Below are 24,290 nucleotides of genomic sequence, written 5' to 3'. Positions count from 1 at the left end.
ACCGCTTTAAGCGTGATGTGGTGGTGTGGCGTAATCTCCCCCTCACCCTTCTGGGGAGGGCGGCGCTTTATAAAATGATGGCGCTTCCCCGTTTTTTCTATCTTCTCGAAAATACACTGTTCTTAGTCCCACAAGCTTACTTCAAGGCCATATCGGCAGAGGTTTCCCATTTGTTGTGGGGAAACAAGCCGGAGTGGATCGCGCAGGACAAGCTGGTGCGCAGCTGGTACGATGGAGGGATAGCACTCCCGAATGTTCAGTTGTACTACTGGGCGGCGCATCTTAAAATAATTAAATATTGGTTGCACACCCCGCAGGACGAACCGGCTTATCAGGCAGACAGACAAATCTTGGAGGAAAAGGAACTGATGGCAACTCTATACAGACATCGTAGGCCCCCGGTACTGCTTGGCCCTACAGCACACACAATACTCATTTGGTATCAGGTGCAAGCCCAATTGCGATGTAAGGGGACAATCACACAAATGACGCCACTGTGGGAATCCCACGTGCTTGGTTGCCTCCGCAGAAGTAAAGGATTCCAAAACTGGGATAACATTGGGATTTCTACGGTAGGGGACCTCTGGAAAAAGGGGACGGTGGTCGATTTTGAACACCTACAAACACAGTACGACATGGCCCAGACGGAGAAATTTTGGTATCTCCAAATCAGACATGCACTCCAAGCAGCCGTACCGTTGGGCACTTCCCTACAGGAGGCCACGCCTTTGGAGGACAGACTTCTGACAGAACACATGACACACAGGGCAACATCTTTGACGTACCGTAAGCTAATCAATAACCTGCCAGACCCAACATCTAGACTGAGACAGACCTGGTCCCGGGAGGCGGGCGACTTTGACGACTCGGAGTGGCAGGAGGCTCTGTCCTCGCCATGTGAGACGGCAATACCATCCAGGCTTCGACTGGTCCAACTCAAAGTGTTACACTGTACATATTATACTAGGACAACACTTCATGCAATAGGATCAGCAACGCACAGGTAGTGCCTGCCTGTGGGGAGGAAGGCACGTTTTATCATACCATTTGGGACTGTTCCTGTGTTGCGGCATATTGGGCAAAAATAATGAGAACTATTTCCTAGGCCCTAAAAATCTCTGTCCTACCGGAGCCGAGGTGTTGCTTGTTAAATGTGTGGGAACCCAATGACCTTAAGCATCGGGAACAAGATTGGGACAGGCTTGGGATGTTGATGGCGAAACGTAATATTGCCATGTTATGGGGATCGGACGCACTGCCTACGTTTCACAAATGGTGTAAGGATATGGATGAAGCGATGGTGGCAAAAAAAGCAGTCTTTGTGCATCGGGGTTGTCCTCAAAAGTGGGGAAAAGTATGGGGGGCATGGAATAAGTTTAGAGGTAATATCTGTGACCCGCCAGAAATTGAAATGGACGATGTCTCACTGTAGGGGAGCGGTTGTGTCCTGGGGGGTGGGAGGACGTATTTGTGGATGCGGGACTGTTAGTACGATACATGTAAATGCGACAATGTCTTCTTACTCTAGGATTCGGATGCAGCTGCAGATTGTAATGACTTTTGATGTATGTATGACTGCCTTGATTTCTGAATTAATAAAAACGTAATTTTTTTTTTTTTTTTAAAACAAATTTGTGACTAAAACATATCCCATGCCGTACGGCGCTTTATAAGTGCTCCCAGTGGTACTACATCATCTTTAGTGGCTCGACATCTGCACGATACTATAATCTGTGTTTCAATTAGCAACATACCCACCGCGCCCTTCCTTAACTGTACAAAATCAAACAGAAACCCCCACCATTCCTAGTAGCGCCACTATACCCATACACAGGCTTAATTTTAACAGGTGTCTGCCGGAACACTTATCAGCAAAAACTATTCAAACATGCATATTGGTGGGTAAAACATAAACCATCCCATAGCACAGTTAATAAATAGGCCCAGTGAAACTACATTACCTTTACTAACTACACATGCCCACGTTACAAATGTCCATCTTATAATCAGCAACATACGCACCGCCCCCACCCCCACCCATACCTATGCTTAACCTTACAAAATCAAATAACGAGCCCCAGCACTCCTGTTACCAACACTATAGCCCTACATGGACTTAATGTCAACAGGTGTCTGCCGGAACGCTCATCAGCAAAAACTATTAAAACCTGCAATTTTGCAACTCAAACATACACCATACCTTAAGACGGTTTATAAATAGTCACAGTACCACTACACCACCTCTACACCCGCCCTTGCTAAACTTACGCAATAAAAGAAAGAGCCCCAGCAAACGTAGAAGCGCCACTATAGCCATACAGAGGCTTAATTTCAAAAGATGTCTCACGAGAAGCTCATCAGCAAAACATATTAAAACATACAAATTTGCAGGTAAAACATATACCATGCCTTAGGGCGCATTATAAGTGCTCCCTTGTGGTAACCCATCACCTTTAGTAGCTTCACATCTCCACGTTACTATTTTCTGTGTTTCAATCAGCAAAATAACTACCTCCCCCACACCCACCCCACCCTTAGTTAACCGTACAAAATCAAACAGAAACCTCCATCATTCCTAGCAGCGCCACTATACCCATACACAGGGTTAATTTTAATTGGTGTCTACCTTGAACACTTATCAGCAAAAACTGTTCAAACATGCAAATTGGCGGGTAAAACATAAACATTCCCATAGCACCGTTAATAAATGGGCCAAGTCGAACAACACCACCTTTACTAGATAGACATCTATATGTTACGAAAGTCATTTAAACACTCTGTAGCGTGTATAGCAGGGCATAGGGAGAGTAAACAAAGTTCTAATTCCCAAACTTTTTATACACTGTCCCTTTGCTGTATCTATAATAAAGATATTAAACGGAATGAATAAATAGACGAGTGTCTCAAAAGGGATAGTGAAGCTCAGCATCAGTAAAACACAGACCACTTCAACACCTAAATATATCCACCACTGCGACACAGCCTAACAAATAGTATCACTTAACACCACATGTAGTTCTCTAATGTCAACAAAGTCATACAGAAAATACACCGCACATTTTAATTTTTTTTATCTCTCACACATTTTTAAAACATCTCTTCTAAAGAAGCATTCGCCAACCACTTCTATTCCATAAGAACAGACAATAATTAATATGTTTACTCCCTTATATTTTAGTATATCTACCTTTTCATTAATCACCAGTAAGAAACTACAAAAACTATTAACTATACCCAAATGCAAACCAGAAACCATGTTTATATTATATCTCAACCTAGGGTCAGATGATTCAAACTATGCGTACATATAAAAGGAACGTATCACTTTTCCTATCTCCATCTCCTCTCCATGTAATCTCCAAACACTGTAGACAGCCCCACTGTACAACAACCTACCTTGACTTACTTTCAAATCTAACTCCCACATAACATTTCTGGATTTAGTTTTATTGCATTGAACTTAATCACTAATACATCTCCTACCACCAACCCCTACCCCAATATTTCCATAAAAAGTAAAATTTGCAAACATGCGACATTTGTTTATCTCCCCGAATACATTACAAACCCAAATTAACACTGAACCTCATTTTCAAAACCATACAGTCCTATAATGATGGCAAACGACACTTCTTTTCTGTGAAAAATTCCTAAACATATATAAAATACTTATTTAACAACAGCTCAAATGTTATGCATATTTTATAACCAATATCAAACACCACACATTACTAACACGATATTACTTTGAAATGAAAAAAAACTTGCAAAATTAAAAACATCACCTCAAATACTTAATCAGTACTACAGAACACATAACACACCTTGTTCATTTCTGACTCACCTTTGTAGTTGGTATGCAGATTGCAAATGTCACACACGCATTCAATTCTTTCTTTGTCACATAGTACATGTAAAGCACCAATTTAATCAAGAATGGAACCAGGAATGGCACAATTTCTCTGTCGCTCCACACATAAATACATGTAAAGAACAAATCAGAATACTTCATTCCTTCAACGACATTCCAAAACTTATCTCCATTGGTTAATTTAGAATTTTCCATACGAAAAGCTATGTAATATTCCGCACCACATACAGGTCACAAGTTCAACCTATTTTATTCCCACACTTTCTGGAACATTCTAAGACACCTGCAGGTTTGAAGTTATTCAATTTTTTTAACCTAACAATATACTTTTGCAACATTTTATCGAACATTTAACGGCACGTGCAGGTTAAAAGTTCACAATAGGGGTCAGTAGTTCATCAGCTTTATCCCCAACTCCAGCAGCACCTCTCCTTACGCCCTCAGCGCCATCAGACCCAGAGGAGTCAGTGCTTTCCACTTTCCAAATTTCAAATTCATTTCATACACACAAATTTACCTTTGCACTACCTATATAACACCCCCTAAGCACCATACACAAGTTACAATGTTTGAAACAAAAGTTCCTCTGAGTAGCTATAACTACATGCTGACACTACTTGGACAGATGTGGCACAGCAGCTAGAGAACATCACTTCACAGCATATGACACACTGTTTGGGCTCACGCTTTCATCCCTGAGTGAATGCCATCTCGCTGTTGACTCAGTGTATGGATCACATGAGTCTTTAGTAGTTCTTTCTGTAGTTGGACTACTTGTTCCCTAAGCAACTTATGCTTGATTGTGCCACCTTTTGCATCTTTAAAACCGTTTTGAACCCAGTTCAAGTATTCATTGTAAGATTGAACACAGTAATACAAATCGCACACTATGAGTGTGGGGAATTCGCGATCGGTATTTTGAAGCGCCATCTTGAAAGCCTGTAGTTCAGCTCGCTGAGCTGTACAGCTGTACAGTCTCCGAGAGATTGTGTTTTTGTGACCATAGATCGGAATTTACCAACGCGCCAGCGACCTTTAATAATCACGCATGCAGCACTATAAGCTTGTTTACCCCCAATTGCGGGCTGTGCTGATCTGTCTGTCTAAATTATACATTTGTACTGTTCTAGAAGCAGAATCTCAGCAGGCAGAGGACATTCTTGTTCGTATTGTAGAAATTCTTGAGTTTTCAAGTAGGGGTAAAAAACGTATTCAACGTCTGTTGCAGCAAGAGAGTTAACCCATTGTATCCATCTTGGGTGTAAAGCCTTTGCATTTGGAATGCTTGCTTTTGTCACTGCCTCTAAGGCAGGTACAGGAGTAACACCATTATGCATTTACCCTGTGCGAGAGCTCTCTCTTTTGATACTGCAGTTTGAACCGCTGTCAGAATTTTTTCTGTTGAAGTGAATTTCATTTCAGCTTGTGTGTACAAGTGTGATTTGTAAGCAATTGGTACTTTTTCACCTTCATTAAAGGTTAAGTACGTAAATCCGTACCTTCCTGGGATTATTCTGATTGTATGGTTGCGTACATTTAAGCATGTCTGTAAATGTGATGTTGCTAACATGTCTGTTTGCACTGAACGCAAATTTCTGTGTGTTTTTGAGTCCAATTAGTAGTTTTGAAATCAGATTTGATTAATTTGTAGAGAGGTTTAACCCTTTCTGCGTAATTTGAATGTATGTTCTTCCGAAATTCAGGAAACCTAGAATTGACTGTAAGTTTTTCAGCGTTTTTGGAGGTTGGAGCAGCACTCACTTTTCTAAAAAGTTGGCTGCCAGGCCTTTGCCTTCACTTGATAACTCGTATCCCAGAAAAAGGACGTTGAGGTGGGCAATTCTTGATTTCTTAAAGTTGCATTTGTACCCTTCAGAGATGAATCCAAGTATAATGGTATTCACTCTGTTCAAGTGCGTGTCCAAAATCATCGTCTGTTAGATAGATGTCATCAACATATGATAATGCCTCATCATCATACGTTTGTAGTAACTCTGTTACTCTGGCTGAAAATAACCCCAAACTATTCTTGAATCCCTGGGGGAGACGACAGAAGTGATGCTGTGTCCCCATGATTGAAAAAGCTGTCAAGTTCCTGCTTTCAGGTGCAATGTTTTGACAGAAGAAACCGTTAGAAATATCTAATGTGGTTTTATACTTTGTGCGCACTATGTTATTCACCAGTGCTGCACTGTGTGCATTTTGTACTGCAAAAGTTTTGCAACAATAGTTTAAATGTCTGTAGTCCAAAACTATACAATATGTATTGTCTGGTTTAGAGACAGGAAACAAAGGATTATTCATTGATGAGGTGCATGTTTCAATCACCCCTTGGTATTCAAGTTGATCTAAGATCTCCATGACCTGTTTTTTAGCTTCTTGCTTAACTGGATACTGCCTCTGTGCAGTTGGTTGTGAATTTAACTGGATTTTGTTATAAGGAGAATCCTCATCCCATCCTACATGATTTTTATATAATGCTGGAGCCTGGGCTACAGCCCATTTTCTGGCATAGGTATATTTTAAGTAAATTGGAATGTGATTGGAGAAGGCTGGCATAATGATGTCTTCGCCATGTGGGCATTCCCTGACAAATGTTGGTGGCCAGTCTTTTTCAGCTAGAAGAATTTCATAGCCCTTAGAGAGCTTTTCCCGAAAGACTGCTCTTATTTTCTTAGTTATGTCCCGCTCCATCCGGAGTGTTACTTCATATAACTTATGGGGTACACTAATCCTGGTATCAGCTGTTTCAACTTGAATGTACTCATTCAAGTCCACTGTCTCCAGATGATCCTTCAAGATCTTGCAAGATATTGTGAATTCTGCTGCACTGTCCAGCATTGTCTGGGCCCACTCCCTGGTCTTATGTTGTGTCCTCAAGATCCTCGGCATGTCTGATTTTTAGACCTGCTACCTTCTTTTTGGTGAATTGGGTTTTCTTATTTTTTGGAACGTGTTGATTGTCTTTGTACTTTACGCGTTCTTCCTTGTGTTCGGACCGTCCTCTTCTTTCCAATTTCTGTGAGGAAGTCTGAAAGGTACAAGAGGAACGTGTATCAGTATCTTGATATCTATCAGGTTTTCTCAAATTATTCCTGTTCCTGAGGTCATACCTCTTTTCAGAGGGCTCCTTTTGAGGAGACCTACCTCGGGACTTAGAACGCTTCTTATTAGAAGTTTGTTTAGTATTTTCCCACTTCTTTTTATGAGTAGTGAGTGTTTTTAATAAAGACCTACTCAGGACTCTCTGTTAGTTGGAGCTTAACTGGTTTCCCACCCAAACTATCTCTATCTAGTTCTTCATAGGATTTTTCAATTAATCTGGCCAGTTCATATGGTTGCTCAGTTATGTCAATTTCCCTTATTTTTTAGCGGATCACCACTGATGCTGCTTCACCTTTAATATTAGCGAATATTATAGCTGAGACCTGTTTGAAATCTTTGAGTAATTTCATACCCAGATTTAAAGCAGGCTCTGCCCCGCATTCATTTTGAATCTGTTTCAGGACGTCTGGTATCACCGCCATAGACGGAACACCAAGTGTTTTTGTGTAGATTACAGCAAAGACTGTACCCTAAGTGTCGCAGTCCTCCAGGTGTGGTGCAATCCACATTGGCAAACAGATTGTTAAAATTCTGTGTTTCTCATGAGGTGTACTGTCACGAAATACTGCCTCGATTTGAGTAATTTTTTGAGCCATCCAGAATGGAATGTGTTCCCTTTTTGGGGGTAATTTACCAATGACTGATTGTATAGTTTGTGGTTTAATTTTATTTGGGTTCCCCTGGTGAGGGGTTTGTTGTGGAATCCTTATAGGAGGTTGGACTGTTAGAGTCCTCATGACATATTGAACCAATTGTCTATGTATTTTTATTAGTTGTTTTAGTTGAACTAATAGTTCCGCACCTGACATCTCTTCAATGTCAGGGTGTGGTATATAGCTGGCTAGTACCGGCCATTTTGCTCCTGGTCTACCTAGTGGACCGAGCCTGGTAATGCGATTTTGATGTTGTAGGGTGCCTTTAAACCAGGGCTGATGCTAAGTTGGTGGAATTTCGATGTCCTCGAAAGGAACGTATTCCGTTGGATTATCCTCTACTTTGTAAAAGTGAAACACATACAATACTGCATTTGCTTCAGGGAAGATTATCCATGAATAGAATACCTCTGTCTGTCGATATTCCTGTGCCTCTATGACAAAAAATTACACTAGCACCTCAATGTGATAAGCCATTTGTTATAAGCTTTATAGCTATGGTTTTCCTTAAGTTTTCCGGGATGATTATAGCATCCGGGTCGTTTTCTTGGAAATCTGTTATGTTTAAACCCGGTTGGGCTGCAGCCCCACCATTCTCGCTTTCAGTCATTTTGTTGGCTGAAAGTTTGCAGAGCAAGTTTCAAGGAAACAAAGATAAGGTGCTAATATTTTGGAACACTGTATCCTTCAACGTTGAACAAAACCAGAAACGAATACATCGGATTTTCGACCTACTCAGTAATGGCGGATATTTTATCCTTTTACCCATTCCAGACGTCTATTGAAGTTTTTTACGGGAAAAAGGGGTCTCTGTGAAAAGCACGACTGAGTTACTCTAATATCTAGTGGTAAATTAGTGCCTTACCAAATGTTGAGCGCCATGTAGTGTAGTTCCTATATTCCCAATAGGCTCTGCGCATTGGAATAACATATCCTATAGATTTGACGTAGGACTTAGGTCGACTAGGTCTCTATTGAATATATTAGACTTAATTGTGAGTGTCAGCTAGCTCAGAGGTCACTAGAAACTTTCTCGAATAAACAAGAAGGGATTCGTTTCTGACAACCGCATAAACATGACAACTTTGAATAAGAATAAAACTGATCTTCAGAGTCGTGGAAACAATAGATAGATATTTTACTTAGTTAATCATGCATGCTCCGTTTCATCAGAGGTGCAAAGAAATAGAGAGAGGGGCGTTTTCAATAAAATGTGTTTATCGAACAGTCTTCTTTCTCAAGCAGGTAAAGTGAACTTCTACAATCGTAATACTGGTTGCAAAGCATAATGCGTACAGTAAGAAGAGTATTATAAAATAATACTGTAAAAGCATTGTATGGTTTCTAGACCATAAATAAATAAATAAGTACATATATAAATAACAAAGGTTAAAAGTACTCAACTGGTGCTTCTAAAATACGCCTGCCCCAATGTACCTAACCTAAGTGTAGTACGAGGGAAGAAGTAAGGGAGGTGTAGCATAGATTTAGTTTTTCTTTGCAAAGAATCTAACTAAGATTTCTCTTAGGGTCTAATCAGCTCCGTACCTTGGTTTTAGAATGAAGGAGGTCTGGTATCTCTGTCTCGGGACTCGATTTCCCAACACCCCGTGAGGGGAGCTTGGAAACACTGGAGCTGGAATCTCAGCGAGAGAAAGGCAGCCTCCTTGTCAGTGGATCAGCTGGAGGGTCGGCTTGCTTCGGCACTTGCTGTAGCGAGCTGCGTCGGGCAAGTAGATAGTTGAGCTGCTCCGAACCACCGTGTGTTTGCTAGGGCAAGTGTAGGCATATTTATACCATGAAGGTGCCTTGTTTGACGTAAAGTCAGACATAATAACGTCATCAAAGAACCCCAAGGGAATGGTAGTTCTTTGAAAACTCAACGATTTCTAGGACAAATCAATATTCAAGCAAGGGGATGTCCCTGACTGCTGAAGCCGGGTTTTCCAAGAAATCGTTGTGGGGTTTTGGAAGTAGCCATGCCTGTATTTGGATTGGATGGGTTATGTCTAAATATGGTTATTATTTCAATGCCTATATAAGGGCAATGTGAATTATACCTATATAAGGGCATGAATCAGTAAATTATGTTGGATCCTAAAATGCTACACAACACCTTGTTCCTCTTTCTGTACCCCTTCTGCCTCGTTCTGCGACCCTCTTCTCTTTCTGCCCTCCTCTTGCCTCTTTCTGCATCTCTGTTGCTTCTTTCTGCACTTATATTGAGTCTTTCTGCACCTGTCTTTCTTCTTTCTGCACCCCTGTTGCCTCTTTCTCCATCCCTCTTCCCTCTTTCTGCACATATGTTGCTTCTTTCTGCACCTCTCTTGTCTCCTTCTCAACCCGCCACCTCTGTTGCTTCCTTCTGCACCTCTCTTGCCTCTTGTTCCTCTTTCTGTACCCCTTCTGCCTTGTTCTGCAACCCTCTTCTCTTTCTGCACTCTTCTTGCCTCTTTCTGCATCTCTCTTGCTTCTTTCTTCACTTATCTTGTTTCTTTCTCCACCTGTCTTGCTTCTTTCTGCACCCCTCTTGCCTCTTTCTCCATCCCTCTTTCCTCTTTCTGCACCTCTCCTGCTTTTTTGTTTCCCCCTCATGCCTCTTTCTGCACCCCTCTCCCCTCTTTTTGTACCCCTCTTGCCTCTTTCTGCACCTTTGTTGCATCTTTTTACACAACTCTTGCTTCTTTCTGCACCTCTCTTGGTTCTTTCTGCACCACTCATGCTTCTTTCTGCACCCTCTTCCGTTTTCTGCACCCCTCTAGCCTCTTTCTGTATCCCTGTTCCTTCTTTCTGCTCTTGCTTCTTTCTGCACCCCTCTTGCCACTTTCTCCACCCCTGTTCCCACTTTCTGCATCTTTGTTAGTTCTTTCTGCACTTCTCTTGCCTCTTTCTGTACCTCTTCCCTTTCTGCAAACCTCTTACCTCTTTCTGTACCCCTCTTGCCTCTTTCTACACCTATGTTCCTTCTTTCTGCACTTCTTTTGTTTCTTTCTGCACCTCTCTTGTTTATTTCTGTATCCCTCTTGACTCTTTCTCTACCCCACTTCCCCATTTCTGTATTTCTATTGCTTTTGTATGCATTTCTCTTGCTTCTTTCTGCACCTCTCTTGCTTCTTTCTGCACCCCTCGTGCCTCTTTCTGGACCCCTCATCCCTCTGTCTGCAGTCTTCTTGCCTCTTTATGCACCTCTGTTGCTTCTTTCTGCACTTCTTTTGTTTCTTTCTTCACCCCTCTTGCCTCTTTCTGCACCTATGTTCCTTCTTTTTGCACTTCTTTTGTTTCTTTCTGCACCACTCTTGTTTATTTCTGTATCCCTCTTGACTCTTTCTCCAACCCCCCTTTGTGCATCTCTGTTGCTTTGTATGCATTTCTCTTGTTTCTTTCTGCATCTCTCTTGCTTCTTTCTGCACCCCTTGTGCCTCTTTCTGTACCCCTCATCCCTCTTTCTGCAGTTCTCTTGCCTCTTTCTGCCCTCTGTTGTTTCTTTCTGCACCCCTCTTGCCTTTCTTTGCACCGCTTTCCCCTCTTTTTGCACCCCTGTTGCCTCTTTTTGCACCCCTGTTGCCTCTTTCTGCACCTCTGTTCCTTCTTTCTGTACCTCTGTTCCTTCCTTCTGTACCCCTCTTACCACTTTCTCCACCCCTGTTCCCCCTTGTTGCATCTCTGTTGCTTCTTTCTGCACTTCCCTTGCCTCTTTCTGCATCTCTTGCTTCTTTTTGCACCCTTTGTGCCGCTTTCTGCACCCCTCATCCTTCTTTTTGCAATCCTCTTGCCTCTTTCTGAACCTCTATTGCTTCTTTATGCCCTTCTTTTGTTTCTTTCTGCACCCCTGTTCCTTCTTGTTTCTTTCTGCAGCTCTCTTTCCTCTTTCTGCACCCCTTGCCTCTTCATCCACCCCTCTTCCCTCTTTCTTCACTGCTGTTGCCTCTTTCTGCACCTCTATTCCTTCTTTCTGCACTTCTTTTGTTTCTTTCTGCAGCTTTCTTGCCTCTTCTTGGACACCCTTGCCTCTTTATCCACCCCTCTTCCCTTTTTCTACACCCCTTGTGCCTCTTTTTGTACACCCTTGCCTCTCTTTGCATCCCCCTCTTGCCTCTTTCTGTACCTATGTTGCTTCTTTCTGCACTACTCTTGCTTCTTTCTGTGCCACTTGTGCTTCTTTCTGCACCCTTCTTCCCTCGTTCTCGTCCTTTCTTGTCTCACTTTCTGCACCTGTGCTTCTTTCTGCACATCTCTTGCTTCTTTCTGCAGCCCTCTTGCCACTTTCTCCACCCTTCATCCCTATTTCTGTACCTCTGTTGCTTCTTTCTGCACTTCTCTTGCCTCTTTCTCTACCCTGCTTCCCCTTGCTGCATCTCTGTTGCTTCTTTATGCCATTCTGTTGCCTTTTTCTCTACCCCTCTTCCCTTGGTCTGCACCTCTGCTGCTTCATTCTGTACTTTTCTTACTTCTTTCTGTAACCCTCATGCCTCTTTCTGTACCCCTTGTGCCTCTTTATGCACCCCTCTTCTCTCTTTGTGCACTCCTCTTGCCCATCTATTCCTTGTTTCTGTGTTTCTTTTGTTTCTTTCTGCACCTCTCTTGCTTCTCTATGCTTCCCGCTTGCCTGTTTCTCTATCCCTCTTCCCTCTTTCTGCATCGCTGTTGCTTCTTTCTGCACTTCTCTTGCTTCTTTCTGCACCCCTTTTCCTTCTTTCTGCACTTCCCTTGCCCCTTTCTGACCCCCTCTTCTCTCTTTCTGCACCTTTGTTGCTTCTTTCTGTACTTCTCTTGCTTCTTTCTGCACCCCTAGTGCCTCTTTCTGCACCCCCTTTCCCTCTTTCTACACCTTTCTTGCCTCTCTATGCACGTCTGTTCCTTCTTTTTGTACTTCTATTTTTCTTTCTATAGCTCTGTTTGTTTTTGTACCTCTGTTGCTTCTTTCAGCACCTCTGTTGCTTCTTTCTGCACTTACCTTCCTTCTTTCTGCACCCCTCTTGCCTCATTGTGCACCCCTCCCACCTCTTTCTGCACTGCTCTTGCCTCTATCTGCACCCCTCTTCCCTGTTTATGTATTTCTCTTGCCTCTATCTGCACCTCTTTTGCTTCTTTCTGCGTTTATTTGCCTCTTTCTGTACCCCTATTGCCTTCTTCTGCACCTCTGTTGGTTCTTTCTGCACTGCTCTTGCTTCTTTTAGCACCTCTGTTGCAAATTTCTGCATCCCTATTGCCTCTTTCTGTACCCCTCTTATCTCTTTCTGAATACCTGTTCCCTCTTTATGCGCCCCTATTGCCTGTTTCTGCAACTCTCTTGCCTCTTTCTACAGTTCTCTTGTCTCTTTCTGCACCTCAGTTGGTTATTTCTGCATGCAAAACGATATACCCCAGCACTCCAAATGTATAGATTTTAAGTATGTGACATTATTGGGTCAACGCTAATGATACCGAAATTTTCTTTAAAACAGGAAAGCACCAGAGATTTCCTTAGCCTAATATTCATAAATGTATTTTTTCCATACAGATTAAAAAAAATAGCTAAAAGCGTTCTTTAACAATATTATTCAAGAAGGTTCGGACAAATAATTACAAAAGAAGTCTCTTAAATTGTGATAAGGTGATCTAGTCATCGTAACATAACATGGGAACAGCCAACACTTGTTTTGTCACATCCCTGATTTGCTAGCCTCAACAAAAAACAGAAATGTTGCAGCTGCTATTACAGGACTCGCTGACTTGGTCCCCTGTACTGAAAATGTTTTACAAAAAGGGCATATGAGAGCAGGGTAGGGATACTCTGACCCTCTAGCCCTTTTGGGGTGGTGGTCACAAATATTTTTTTTCCATTTATTTTTCATTGCTATTGGCCCCATAAGGCCCTTCAAGGGCTAATTTGCAACTTTTGTTCTGGCTTTGTAGTGACCCAGTCTAGGCAGGGACATCACCAATGTGGTACAGAAGTGTTGAGTAGGCTGCAGGGAGAGCAGCAGCCCCCCAGAAATCATTTATTAAAAGTAATACCCTCTAGGTGCACTAGCCCCAGTAGTTGGCCAAGACCCTTCTATTGATATCCTTCACCATGTACAGAAGTTGTCAAGGAGAGTCACCTACCTCCAAACACTTCAGCTCCATAAAGTGCATATGTGTCATATGTTTATCTAATACCCTAATGAAAGCCCAGGACCTTTGTAGGCCATAGTGTAGAGCTGAAACATGTCGGTCAACAAAACATAGGCTCATAGGACCATAATAGTCCATATTACCCATTTTCTGATGTTTTATCTTTCCCCACCATCTCCACTAATAAAGGAATACCTAGGAGAAGGTGACAGATTCTTAATCTCTAGTTAAGCCCTCTGTTAACTAGGGGTGGGTAGAATTTGCGTAATCGCGTTTCGCAAATCTCTGCGAAACGGTCAAGAATCTCTGTGAACACGCAGAAATTCTGCGAACTCATGGAATTGCTTGGTCGCAATGATTTTCTCCTGATTGCAATTGCTGTTTTACGTGCTTGGGGGGGGGAATATTTCGCGAACATGCATTTTGAGAATGCGAACAAGTGAAAAAATTTGCATAGCCTTGGAACGCAGAATTTTGGGCAATTTTGCGTTCCCCGCAGAATACGAACTTCTGCAAATTCCGCGAGCGGAACGGAATTTACCGCCCAGGCCTACTGGTCACCCTTTATAACTAAGTGCTCCCTGAAATATGGTTGAGCCCACCCTGACCTTTAAGAGTCAGGGTGAACTCGATGATGAAGCATGACACTAATAGAGTGTGTGAGGGTTATATATAAAACAAATTCCTTCCCCACACCAGCCATGCGGAGCTAGCTCTTCCACTAGGGGTCTTTTAAAAAAGCCACCCTAACCGTGCCTTATGCAACACATACTTTCTTTCTTGTAACCACAGGCGGGATACCTTTTTGTAATTTTGAGCTTTAAAGGGAGGACGTATCCCCTCCCTACTCATCAACTGCTAAAGAGACCTCTCAATCCTCGGGGTCCCACAGGCTGTCCCCTGTTTGTACCCTGTTATGTCTTCCTATATATCTACTTGTACAGTTCTGTTGCTCTAAAATAGTCTCCCTCTTAGAACTGTCAGCCATAAGGTGGCCTTCCTCCAAACATGTTGCCTACTTACCTCCTCTTTTTGCTGATTTATGTTGTTGGTCATAGGGCTCTGAGCACTTTACCATTGCTGATCAGTGCTAATGTGCATGTGCTTCTCCCCTAAACATGGTAACATTGATGTATACACAATTGGCATATTTAAATTACTTCTAAGTCCCTTGTAAAGTGGTGTACCATATACCCAGGGCTTGTCAGTTAAATGCTACTAGTGAGCCTGCAGCACTATTAGTGCCACCCATACAAGTAGCCCTTTAAATGTTTCTCAGGACTGTCACTGTGGAGCCTGTGTGTGCAGTTTACTGCCACTTTGACTTGGAATTTAAAACCCTTTAAACTCCCCTTTTATTACACATAAGGCACCCCCTAAGGTAGTCCTTAGGTAGCCTATAGGGCAGGGGGCTGTGTAAGTATAAGGTAGGACATGTGCTTGTATGTCCTGATACTAACAAAAACAGCCAAATTTACTTTTCACTACTGTGAGGTCTACTCCTCTCACAGGTTAAAATTCTGAATTCCATTTCACACTTTTAAAGTGTAATTCCAGATTAGAAAGGAGTAGATGTGTCATGTTTTATATCTTTGGAATGGTAATGATAAATCTGCTTTACTGGCAAAGTTGGATTTAACATTACTATTTTAGAAATGCCACTTTTAGAAGGTGTACTTCTCTCTGCTCTTACATCTCAGTGTGGCTGTAGCCTGTCTCCAATACATGTCTGGGGAGGGTGACAGCTCCAATTTGTGCATTCCCTCTAGACAGTCACAAACACAGGAATGTTGGTGTGTACCTGAGTACCTATTTGCATTCTGATAGCTCTTCATGGGCAGGAAGGGAGGGATGAGCTGACCCACACGAATAGGCAGTGTCCTGTCCCCACACAAAGGGTTTAATATCCCACTTATAATGAGCCAGGAGCCAATGTTGGAAACAATGGACCTCTGTGTACTTCAAAGACCCTTCTTTGAAGTCACCCCAATTTCAAAGGCACAACTGAGTATAAGCACTGGATCTCTAACTATAAGTGGACCCACATACTTGCACCAGAGAAATTGATGCATCTCCAGCCTGCTTGGAGCAGAACCAGCGCATCAACCCTGTTGCGGGAGTAGAATTGGTGCATCGCTCTCGGAACCAACACATCGCCTTGAGATTCCAACTTATCGAAACCACCCATCACTGCTACAGCAGCGTGGAGAGATTGATTCATCTCTTCAACTGTGCGAAGAAACCTGGCGGACCACTTTCAGAACCAATGCATCTCAACTCAGTGCTTCATCTACAGAACCGATGCATCGTCACCACTGGGTAAACAAAAATTGACGCATCACCTCGACTGTGGGCCCGATATTGACTCATCGCTAGTCTGCACCCCACATCACACTGTTGCAACCAGGATCAAGGTACTCTGTTCACCGGGCCTGAATGGCTGATGTCCCCGGATTGTGTTCCATTGCGGTCGGTCTGAACTGTTGACTTTGCACTGCTCCAGCGCACCCATTTAACCCCTATTGGCCTTCATTGCTTTTTTAAGTGCTTACATTCTTTTTAGTTTTTTAAAATTAATATCTCGATTTCTACTTATTGGTCCTCAGGTACTTATAAAACTATTGTGAATTTTTCTAAACCTGTGTGGAGTCTATTTGTGGTGTTTTCACTGTGTTGCTGTCTCGTGTGTTGCACCAATACCTTACACTTTGTCTCTTTAGATTAGCCTGACTGCTCTGTGCCGAGCAACCAGATGGTGAAAACAGGTAATCTTTTAGTGTGTACGTGGCTTACCCTGACTAGGAGTGTGGTTCCTACTTGGACAGGGAGCATACATCTGACAACTAGAGACTAACTGTCACACTTATAATGATATGGTTCAACTTTTAGGTGATTCCAGGACAGTTGGTGATTTGACAGAGAAAGCAGCTATTTTTTAAAAGAAACTCTATCAATTCATTTCTTCATATTTGTGCAGTACTTGAGATATAAGGAGTGGGCTTGACTTGGCTAACAGGTGAGTGTTGCATACGCATGTTATTGGTTTATTATGTGATCAATTCCTATCTCTCTTGGAATACTACACAAAGCTAGGCCACAGCAAGCCAAAACAAAACATGGTACAACACACTGAAATTGGGCATTATGGTGATGGTATTGCGAAAATAGTAGAATGTTGTGTGTTCATTAATTGTACAGGTTGCCAATGCCTTGCGAGCTGTTAAAACATGTTCAAGGTTTTATGTTTTGTATTCGAAAATACATGTATTTTTGCTCAGTGGCTATTTGAATGCTACAGTCAAAGCAAAAGCGTGTTTGATAGTCTGCTAGCAGATGTCAAAACAATAAAAATGTGTTATTGGTTGAATATGTGCATCTCAATTGATTCCCACAGCCAAGGTTAGCTGGATGTAAGTGTCTAATTAGAAAGTAGGTTCAGGTCAGGTATGGGCCTCCGTACAATGGAGGTGATTTGTCCTATTATTAGCAGGTGAGGAAAGACTCCTTGAGCTAGGGATGCATTGATTGAGGTGCAACAGAATGATTCAAAAAGGTGAAATGTGGCCTTCAAAATGTTTACAAGAAGGTTGTCTAGGCAGTACTTAGTAGGTTTGAGAGGTTATATAGAAGAGAAAAGTTTGTGAATGATAATGGCAGAATGTGTGCCAAAGTAATGAGTTAATACCTCTTTGTAAGACTTGGCAAAGCTGATAGGTTTGACATTGACAAGCATTCAATTTTGGTAACTCACTTTTTTCACAAACATATGTAATATTGAAAAAAGCAAATATATAAAAATCAAAACATTAAAGAAGGGGACTGCAACACAGGCACACCCACCCTGGTGATGAAGTGCACTCCTTTTCAGGTTGCTGTGCACATGTGATCATCAGGCTAAATGCTACCACTTGGAGTGTAAGCCGGCTAGTGGATGAAGTGGGCTGACCTACTGGCTATTTCATATAATGTGATGAGATTAACACAATAGAAGTAACATGTAAGCCTGATGTTTGAGTTGGGAGGGCAACCGTTATCAATTAACACAGTCCCTTTACCCAGATTTTCTATTCATTAAAGTAGGCCCTTGTATCACAAAATGCAGCACCGCATTTCACAAATTAACACAAACTTCAGCATCAATCAATTTTCTGACAGAACAAACAGTATAATAAAATGTTTGTAAAAGCAAAAGATGGTGCTACTTCCTGAACATCATAAATAATACCAGAATGCATCCCACTTCCCCAAGAAAGGCATAACGGAGTTTGTAATACGCAGACCGAGACTGTGGCTGATGCAATTGGCCTCCAGTGGCTTTATAAGAAGGCGGCAATGGAAGAGAATCTATATATTTAGGGTGGCACTGTTTGGGAAACCTGAGGAGGAAAACAAACAAAAGTATAGGCTAAGCAAGGACTTAATAGTGAACATCCTTAAAAAAGTTGCACCCTCCCTTGAACCTACTACATGTAGGACACGTGCAATATTATCTCACATCAAATCAATTGCAGTACAACTTTTTTCTCAGGCTACTTCCACAGCACACACCAAAGTGTCTGTGGTGTCACAAAGCGTGTATTCCTTACACATGACTTAAAGACAATCATTTCCATCACACAACAGCACATCAAGTACCCTATACCAGGTTCAATTAGCACAAGAAGTCAAGAGGTTGAGTCTGCCCTGAGAGTATTATCTTATGAGATTTGGTTGAAGTTGTCTACATTATGAGGGTGGGTTGAAGCATGCCACAAAAGTCTGGGTGAGGCTTCCTCATTCAGTCTAAACTGAATAGTTCAGGTGATCAGGTTTCAAAGATCTAGTATTTCACAACTGTTCCAAGTTGACAATGCCTCTGTCAGCTAATTGTTTCCAGTATATCTGGCATCCAACAATCAATATTCATGAATTACCCTATAGGGGAGTGCCACATGTATGAGAGAGTCTATCATTAGAGTCCTGAAAGCCATTTTGTAAATGACCAATATAGCCATAACAACCAGATTGAATACAAATAGGAGATGGAATCAAATTTAGCCTATAGAACTTAAATAATCATTGGGGGTCCTGCTAGTGTTTGCATGCAAGGGAATCCTATACAGGTTGCAACCTTTATTGTTCAAACCCTATAATCTATTTGCAAGTGGTGGCATGCTAAATAGTACGTGTTCATGAGAGGAGAGGGAAAAGTAAGCTTCCAGATATTCTATTGGCAATTAATTTGTGTGGTTTAAGTAAAGAGCCAATCCTCCAGATAAATCTCTTTATATCACACAATATCTGATTAAGTAAGGTTATATGTACTAGCAGCAACAACATTCCACACAAATAATTGTCACGTGGGACAACTAGCCTCTTTACAATTTCGACCCTGGCCCACTGTGATAATTGGAGGGTTCAGATTGTAGTCCATTATCCCATTCAGACTCTTCTTAGCAATGACTTCTAAGTATTTTGCAGCACAACCTTTTTACCAAAATCATGTTATGACCGCAACTGCGAGCTTTGGTGGTGCAGATAGGTGTTGGCTCTGCTTCACATTTTTCCAGTTCACCTTATAAACTGAGAAGGTTGAGAAAGTGTCAATTAGAACAGGAAATCAGGCAATGAGTAGTCTTGCACAGTGGGAATGAGCAATATATCATCTGCAAATAAGAAAGATGTTACTGTATCAGCTACAGTAGCAATGTCCTTAGTACTTTCAGAAGCATGTATGGTTGCAGACAATAGTTTAAGTGCCACTAAGAAAAAGGAGGAAAGAGAATGTCCTTGATATAGCCTTGATGTGTTCCTCTCAAACTTCAAACAGCCTTGACAAAAATAGTTTGAAATTAAGTGTACAGCTATTTAACCTTGGAAATAAATTCATGCTGAAGTCCCGTTCTCTGAAAATGTTCTAAGCAGACTTCTTCAATGCTATCAAAAGCTTTTTCAGCATTGAGAGACAAGACTTGTCTGGTTCCTCCTTAAAATTCCATAAAAGATGAGCCAGATTCCTTAGATGGTTCCTGAGTGCCTCAATTCAAACCATGCCTGTGAGTCATGGCCAAAAGATGAGTTTACAAAGTTGGGTGGCCAATTTGTTAACCAAAATGCTGATGCCAACATTAGTGAAGAAAATAGAGCACTATCTGGTGCATTCCAGAGAATCTTTTCCAGGCTTAGGAATGAGTGATTTGATTACGAGAAGTCATCTGCTTCCTTAGTCCCAGACTGTTGGAATTTATACTCCCTTGGAGAGTTGCATGTAGACACTTTCGAAATTGCCTTCATAATTTCTTCCATATTTATTTTGCTGCCAAGGAGCATGTTCTCCTATGAGGTAAGTGTTGGTAAGTGTAACAGCTCTCTAAATGTTTCCTTTTCTGCAGTACGTTTCTCCATTGTCAGATCAGTGCTGTAGGATGAAAAGGCGTCCGATATGTCTGATTTGTCTGTGTGATTTGTGAAAAACCTACCCTCCCTTCACTGTCACAAATATCTGCTTTTTTCATTACTGTTGGTGTTACTTATGGCACACAGTGCAGTATGGATCAGCTTGCTCTAGGTTCACCCACTTTGTGCCTTGCTTAGATCATCCAATTCAAATCTACTAAAAACCCCAGCTTTCAGATGTATCACAAAAGGGGTAATTCCATTTCAATGTTGAGAACAAAGGCATGGATCCAACTCTCTAGCAGCCTTCGTCTCATGCAATCAGAATCCCTCTTTATGAGTACCCTGAAAACATGGATTTTCACTGCCCCAGATGCACTATGTAGAGCATTCATTTAACCCCTTTTATTCTAGTCCTCAATTATCTTTCTGCCTTTAACTCAATCTACTATAGCACCATGATGATCCTCGGAGTGATAGCTGCACTCTATAAATACTCTCTAGCATAATATAACAACAAAACATAACATAACATAACATAACATTACCCCCTCACAGTTTCCTCTCTCCCACCAATAAAGAATGACGTGGAAGCTTGACACAGTTGGTATGGATTGTGCCTAATACTCAAAGGCAATTACAGTGGGCTTTTTCCTTTTCTTGATCTCTGGATCACTACCTGTTACCATATAGGGGGTGTAACAGAGAGTGTTTAAAGAGCTCTCAAACTTATACCTACAACATATGGAAAAGCTAAGGCCAGATGTACTGCCCTCAGTGTTTGTGACTCGTAATGTACATTTTTGTGAGAGTCGCAAATTGCGAGTCGCATACACTGATGTACAACAGTGTCTGATTTCCAAATGGGTCACAAAGGATCTGCCTCATTAATATTCATGAGGCAGGTCACATGCTGTGACCCAATAGGAATGGCCGGCACTCACAGGGATGGTGGCCTGCTGGTGTCAGCAGACCGCCATGACAGTGTCTGCTTTTCAATAAAGCAGTGCTTTTTTTAAATGCAGTCCATATTTCTTAAAGGAAAATGGGGTGCATTTAAAGAGTAAAAATGAAACCTTTCTGTTTCATTTTCTGAGAGCAGGCAGTGATCTGGCAGTGGTCTATGGGACCACTGCCTGCTCTTGATAAACAGTTTTGCTGGCAATCACAAAGGGGAAGGTGTCACCTGGGTATCATTTCCCATTTGCAATTGCATTACCACCCATTTGAAATTGGTGGTAAATGCGATTGTTTTGCTACCGCATTTACGGTCGCAAAACTATCTACTTCCCCCTGCGACTCGCTCTTATTTATTTTTATTTATTTTATCAGAGCGCTTTACATGAGGTTCCACAAAATTACAAGAATACATCAGTTCCAATTTACATCAGTTGCTAGACAAACAATTACAAGAGCATAGAAGACGAGATAAGTGAAGTGTAGAGGGGAAGGGGGTAAGGGTAAAGGGGTAGGAGGGAGATACGGCAGAAAGACGGAGGAAAGTCTGCCCAAAGTCCGGCTGGGTAGGTGACGGTCAAGGGAGAAGTCCCAAAACACATCTCCGCTATAGCCATCAGGTAGAACCACCGGGCATTGGCCAAATAGATAGGTCTCAATAGGAAAACATTTAAAGAACATGGAGGGCAAAATAAATGGAGCGTAGAGGGGAGGGGGCAGGGAAGGTGAGAAAGGGAGGATAGGGGAAGAGACAACAAGGAGAGACGGAATTAAGTCTGTCTAAAGGTCGACTTGGTAGGTGACAACCAAGGAGGGAGTCCATGGCACATCTCCCCTATAGCTAAACCAGGTAGCTCCATCGGACACCAGACAAAAAAGTTCAGTCTCAATACATTGAGAGAGGAGAGAAGGAGAGCCATAAATAGAGGGAGGATGTGCTAAAAACGGTTGTACATCTGGCCCTGTGTTTTGTGTTGCTTGAGCCCACTTTGTTCCCATTATACTTCAGAATTAAGAATCAATGTGCATCATGCGTACTTTGCATGTTTCTGGATTATTTGGAAATACTTCAGTATTTTCTGTGTAAAGCAAATAAACGTTTTTTATGTACATGTGTGTTATGAAATCATTCCCTTGTTCGTGCCTTTTTCACACAGCACTGTGCCACGGGCAGAGGATCATTAGGTTGAATAATTCACAGACAAAAAATGTACAAATCTACGTGTTAAAAGAGCGGCAGTTTGTCAAAATAAGTTGTCTAATGTTTGATAGTCTGTCTGCAAAAGCACTGCTAATGCTGCTGGAAGAAACTCACTCAAATGGCATTTTATTGCTCTTGGACTATCTGACCTTTACCGATATTCTCTGCTTGATGACACATACTATTGGACTTGGAATTTAGTGACCTCTGCTAAGAGTATTTCAACCTCCTCCGTTAATTTTAATTTGCAGTTCCTCCCTTCCTCCCTTCTGTGCTCTGTGGTGTCTCCAGTCTCCCTGGGATCTGGTCCGACTCCTGTCTGAGCAGAAACCGCCATTTTCAGTCACAGCGATCTGTCCCGCACCTTCCCAGCACGTTTGCATCATTCCGGGATGCGTTACACCATTGCACGCTATTTATCACTAACATAACACAACCTGCATGCCACCCTATTTTTTTTATCATCTCAGCCACCGATGTCATAATCACCAGGCATTGCACAGCAAATTTGACACACCATGCTTTTAACTCCTTGCGCAACACAACACTGTAGCCAATCAGGCCAGCACCTTGTAAAGGGTCAGATCAATTTGCTGTTTGATAAAGGAAGACAACAACTCTAAGATCAAACCCATTACCTTATATTTTGAGCACTGATATTCCATTTTTCTATACAACTTTGGTCAAAACTTTGCAAAAAGCCTTTTTAATAAATGTTAGGTTAATGTCATCATGGGTAAAGAATGGCAAGACAGCAGAATTCCCCTTTAATTACTATAGGTTTTTATTGAGCACATTCAAATGTCCATTTAGATCATGCATGCAGAGGTTAGTTACCACTGGTTCCAACACGCAGCCTTTTCGAATTCCATGTGTTATATTGATTTTTTCAGGTACTTTCGCCCCTAGGCCCAGTGCTTATTTGAGCTAGTGGTCAGAGAAAGATGGAAAACTCATAACAAAGAGAGAAAGCAGTAACATGCTAGAGACTGATAAAGGCACAGGGTGTGTTTGGTAGTGGATTAACAAGACTTGAGGTGAATTCAAGACTATGCAGCTTTGGTATTTGACACACTGACATTTTATTGCACCAGCTTACTGGCTGCTAGCATCTGAGCAGAGCTACTTGTACCAATGCTCATTCTATTATAGCCGTATAGCCCACCGTAGGGGCCATTAAAGGCCCTCTTCAGCATTCGGCTTAGGCTTTTAACAAGGGAGCTGGACATTAATGCAGGTATAGCCCAGCTACGGAGGGCTATAAGGTTAGTAGAATATTCAGCCACTACAGGACATAATGTGCTAACAAATAAAAATAAGGACTCACAGAGCCAAGGGGATTTAAATCCCCTTGTTCTCTGTGAGGCCTTTGTTCACAGTAACATCTTGTGAATGACAACATTGGAATGTTGGAGTTCTAGGCTTCTACCAGCCATTTAAAGCCCAGAGCACTCCATTGTTTACAATGATGCTCCCAACATTCCAATGTTCTAATACAAATTAAGCACTGTGAAGCCCTACCTCATTGTAGTTGGCTTTAGTGTGTGTAAAGATCTGCTGCAGGTCCTTGTCTAACCTCATGGAAACCAATAAATCGAGCAGGAGAGGATGGGAACTTTAGATGAGCTTTATGATTAAACAATGAGGACTGCTAATTACTTTGGGATGCATCCCAGCTCACCATTATTTTGCACACAATGCCACCTCAGTTTGGGCCCAGCCACATGCAAATGAGTCTTGACCCTTTTCCAATGGGAACAGTCCCATGCAAACTGCCAAGCCAGATCCACCATGAACCATCATTTCATTATATGAATTTTGTGGAATGTCCCAAAATTTCACAGTTGCAAAATGTTGGATGCTTTTGGTCCACTTCAAGTGGAAAATGTATTTCAACAAAAGTAAAGCCATGGTGCAAAACATTTAATCTGGGAACCGGTCATCTGCAAGAGTGATGTTTGATTTTTGAATGAAAGATTAAAGATGCTACTGAAATATCTGTCCCAATTGGATGACTGTGGCATGGAATGCA

This window comes from Lissotriton vulgaris, chromosome 6 (assembly GCF_964263255.1).
Source record: "Lissotriton vulgaris chromosome 6, aLisVul1.2, whole genome shotgun sequence".
Lineage (NCBI taxonomy): Eukaryota > Metazoa > Chordata > Amphibia > Caudata > Salamandridae > Lissotriton > Lissotriton vulgaris.
The sequence above is the reverse complement of the archived record's forward strand: the minus strand, read 5'-3'. Positions refer to the sequence as shown.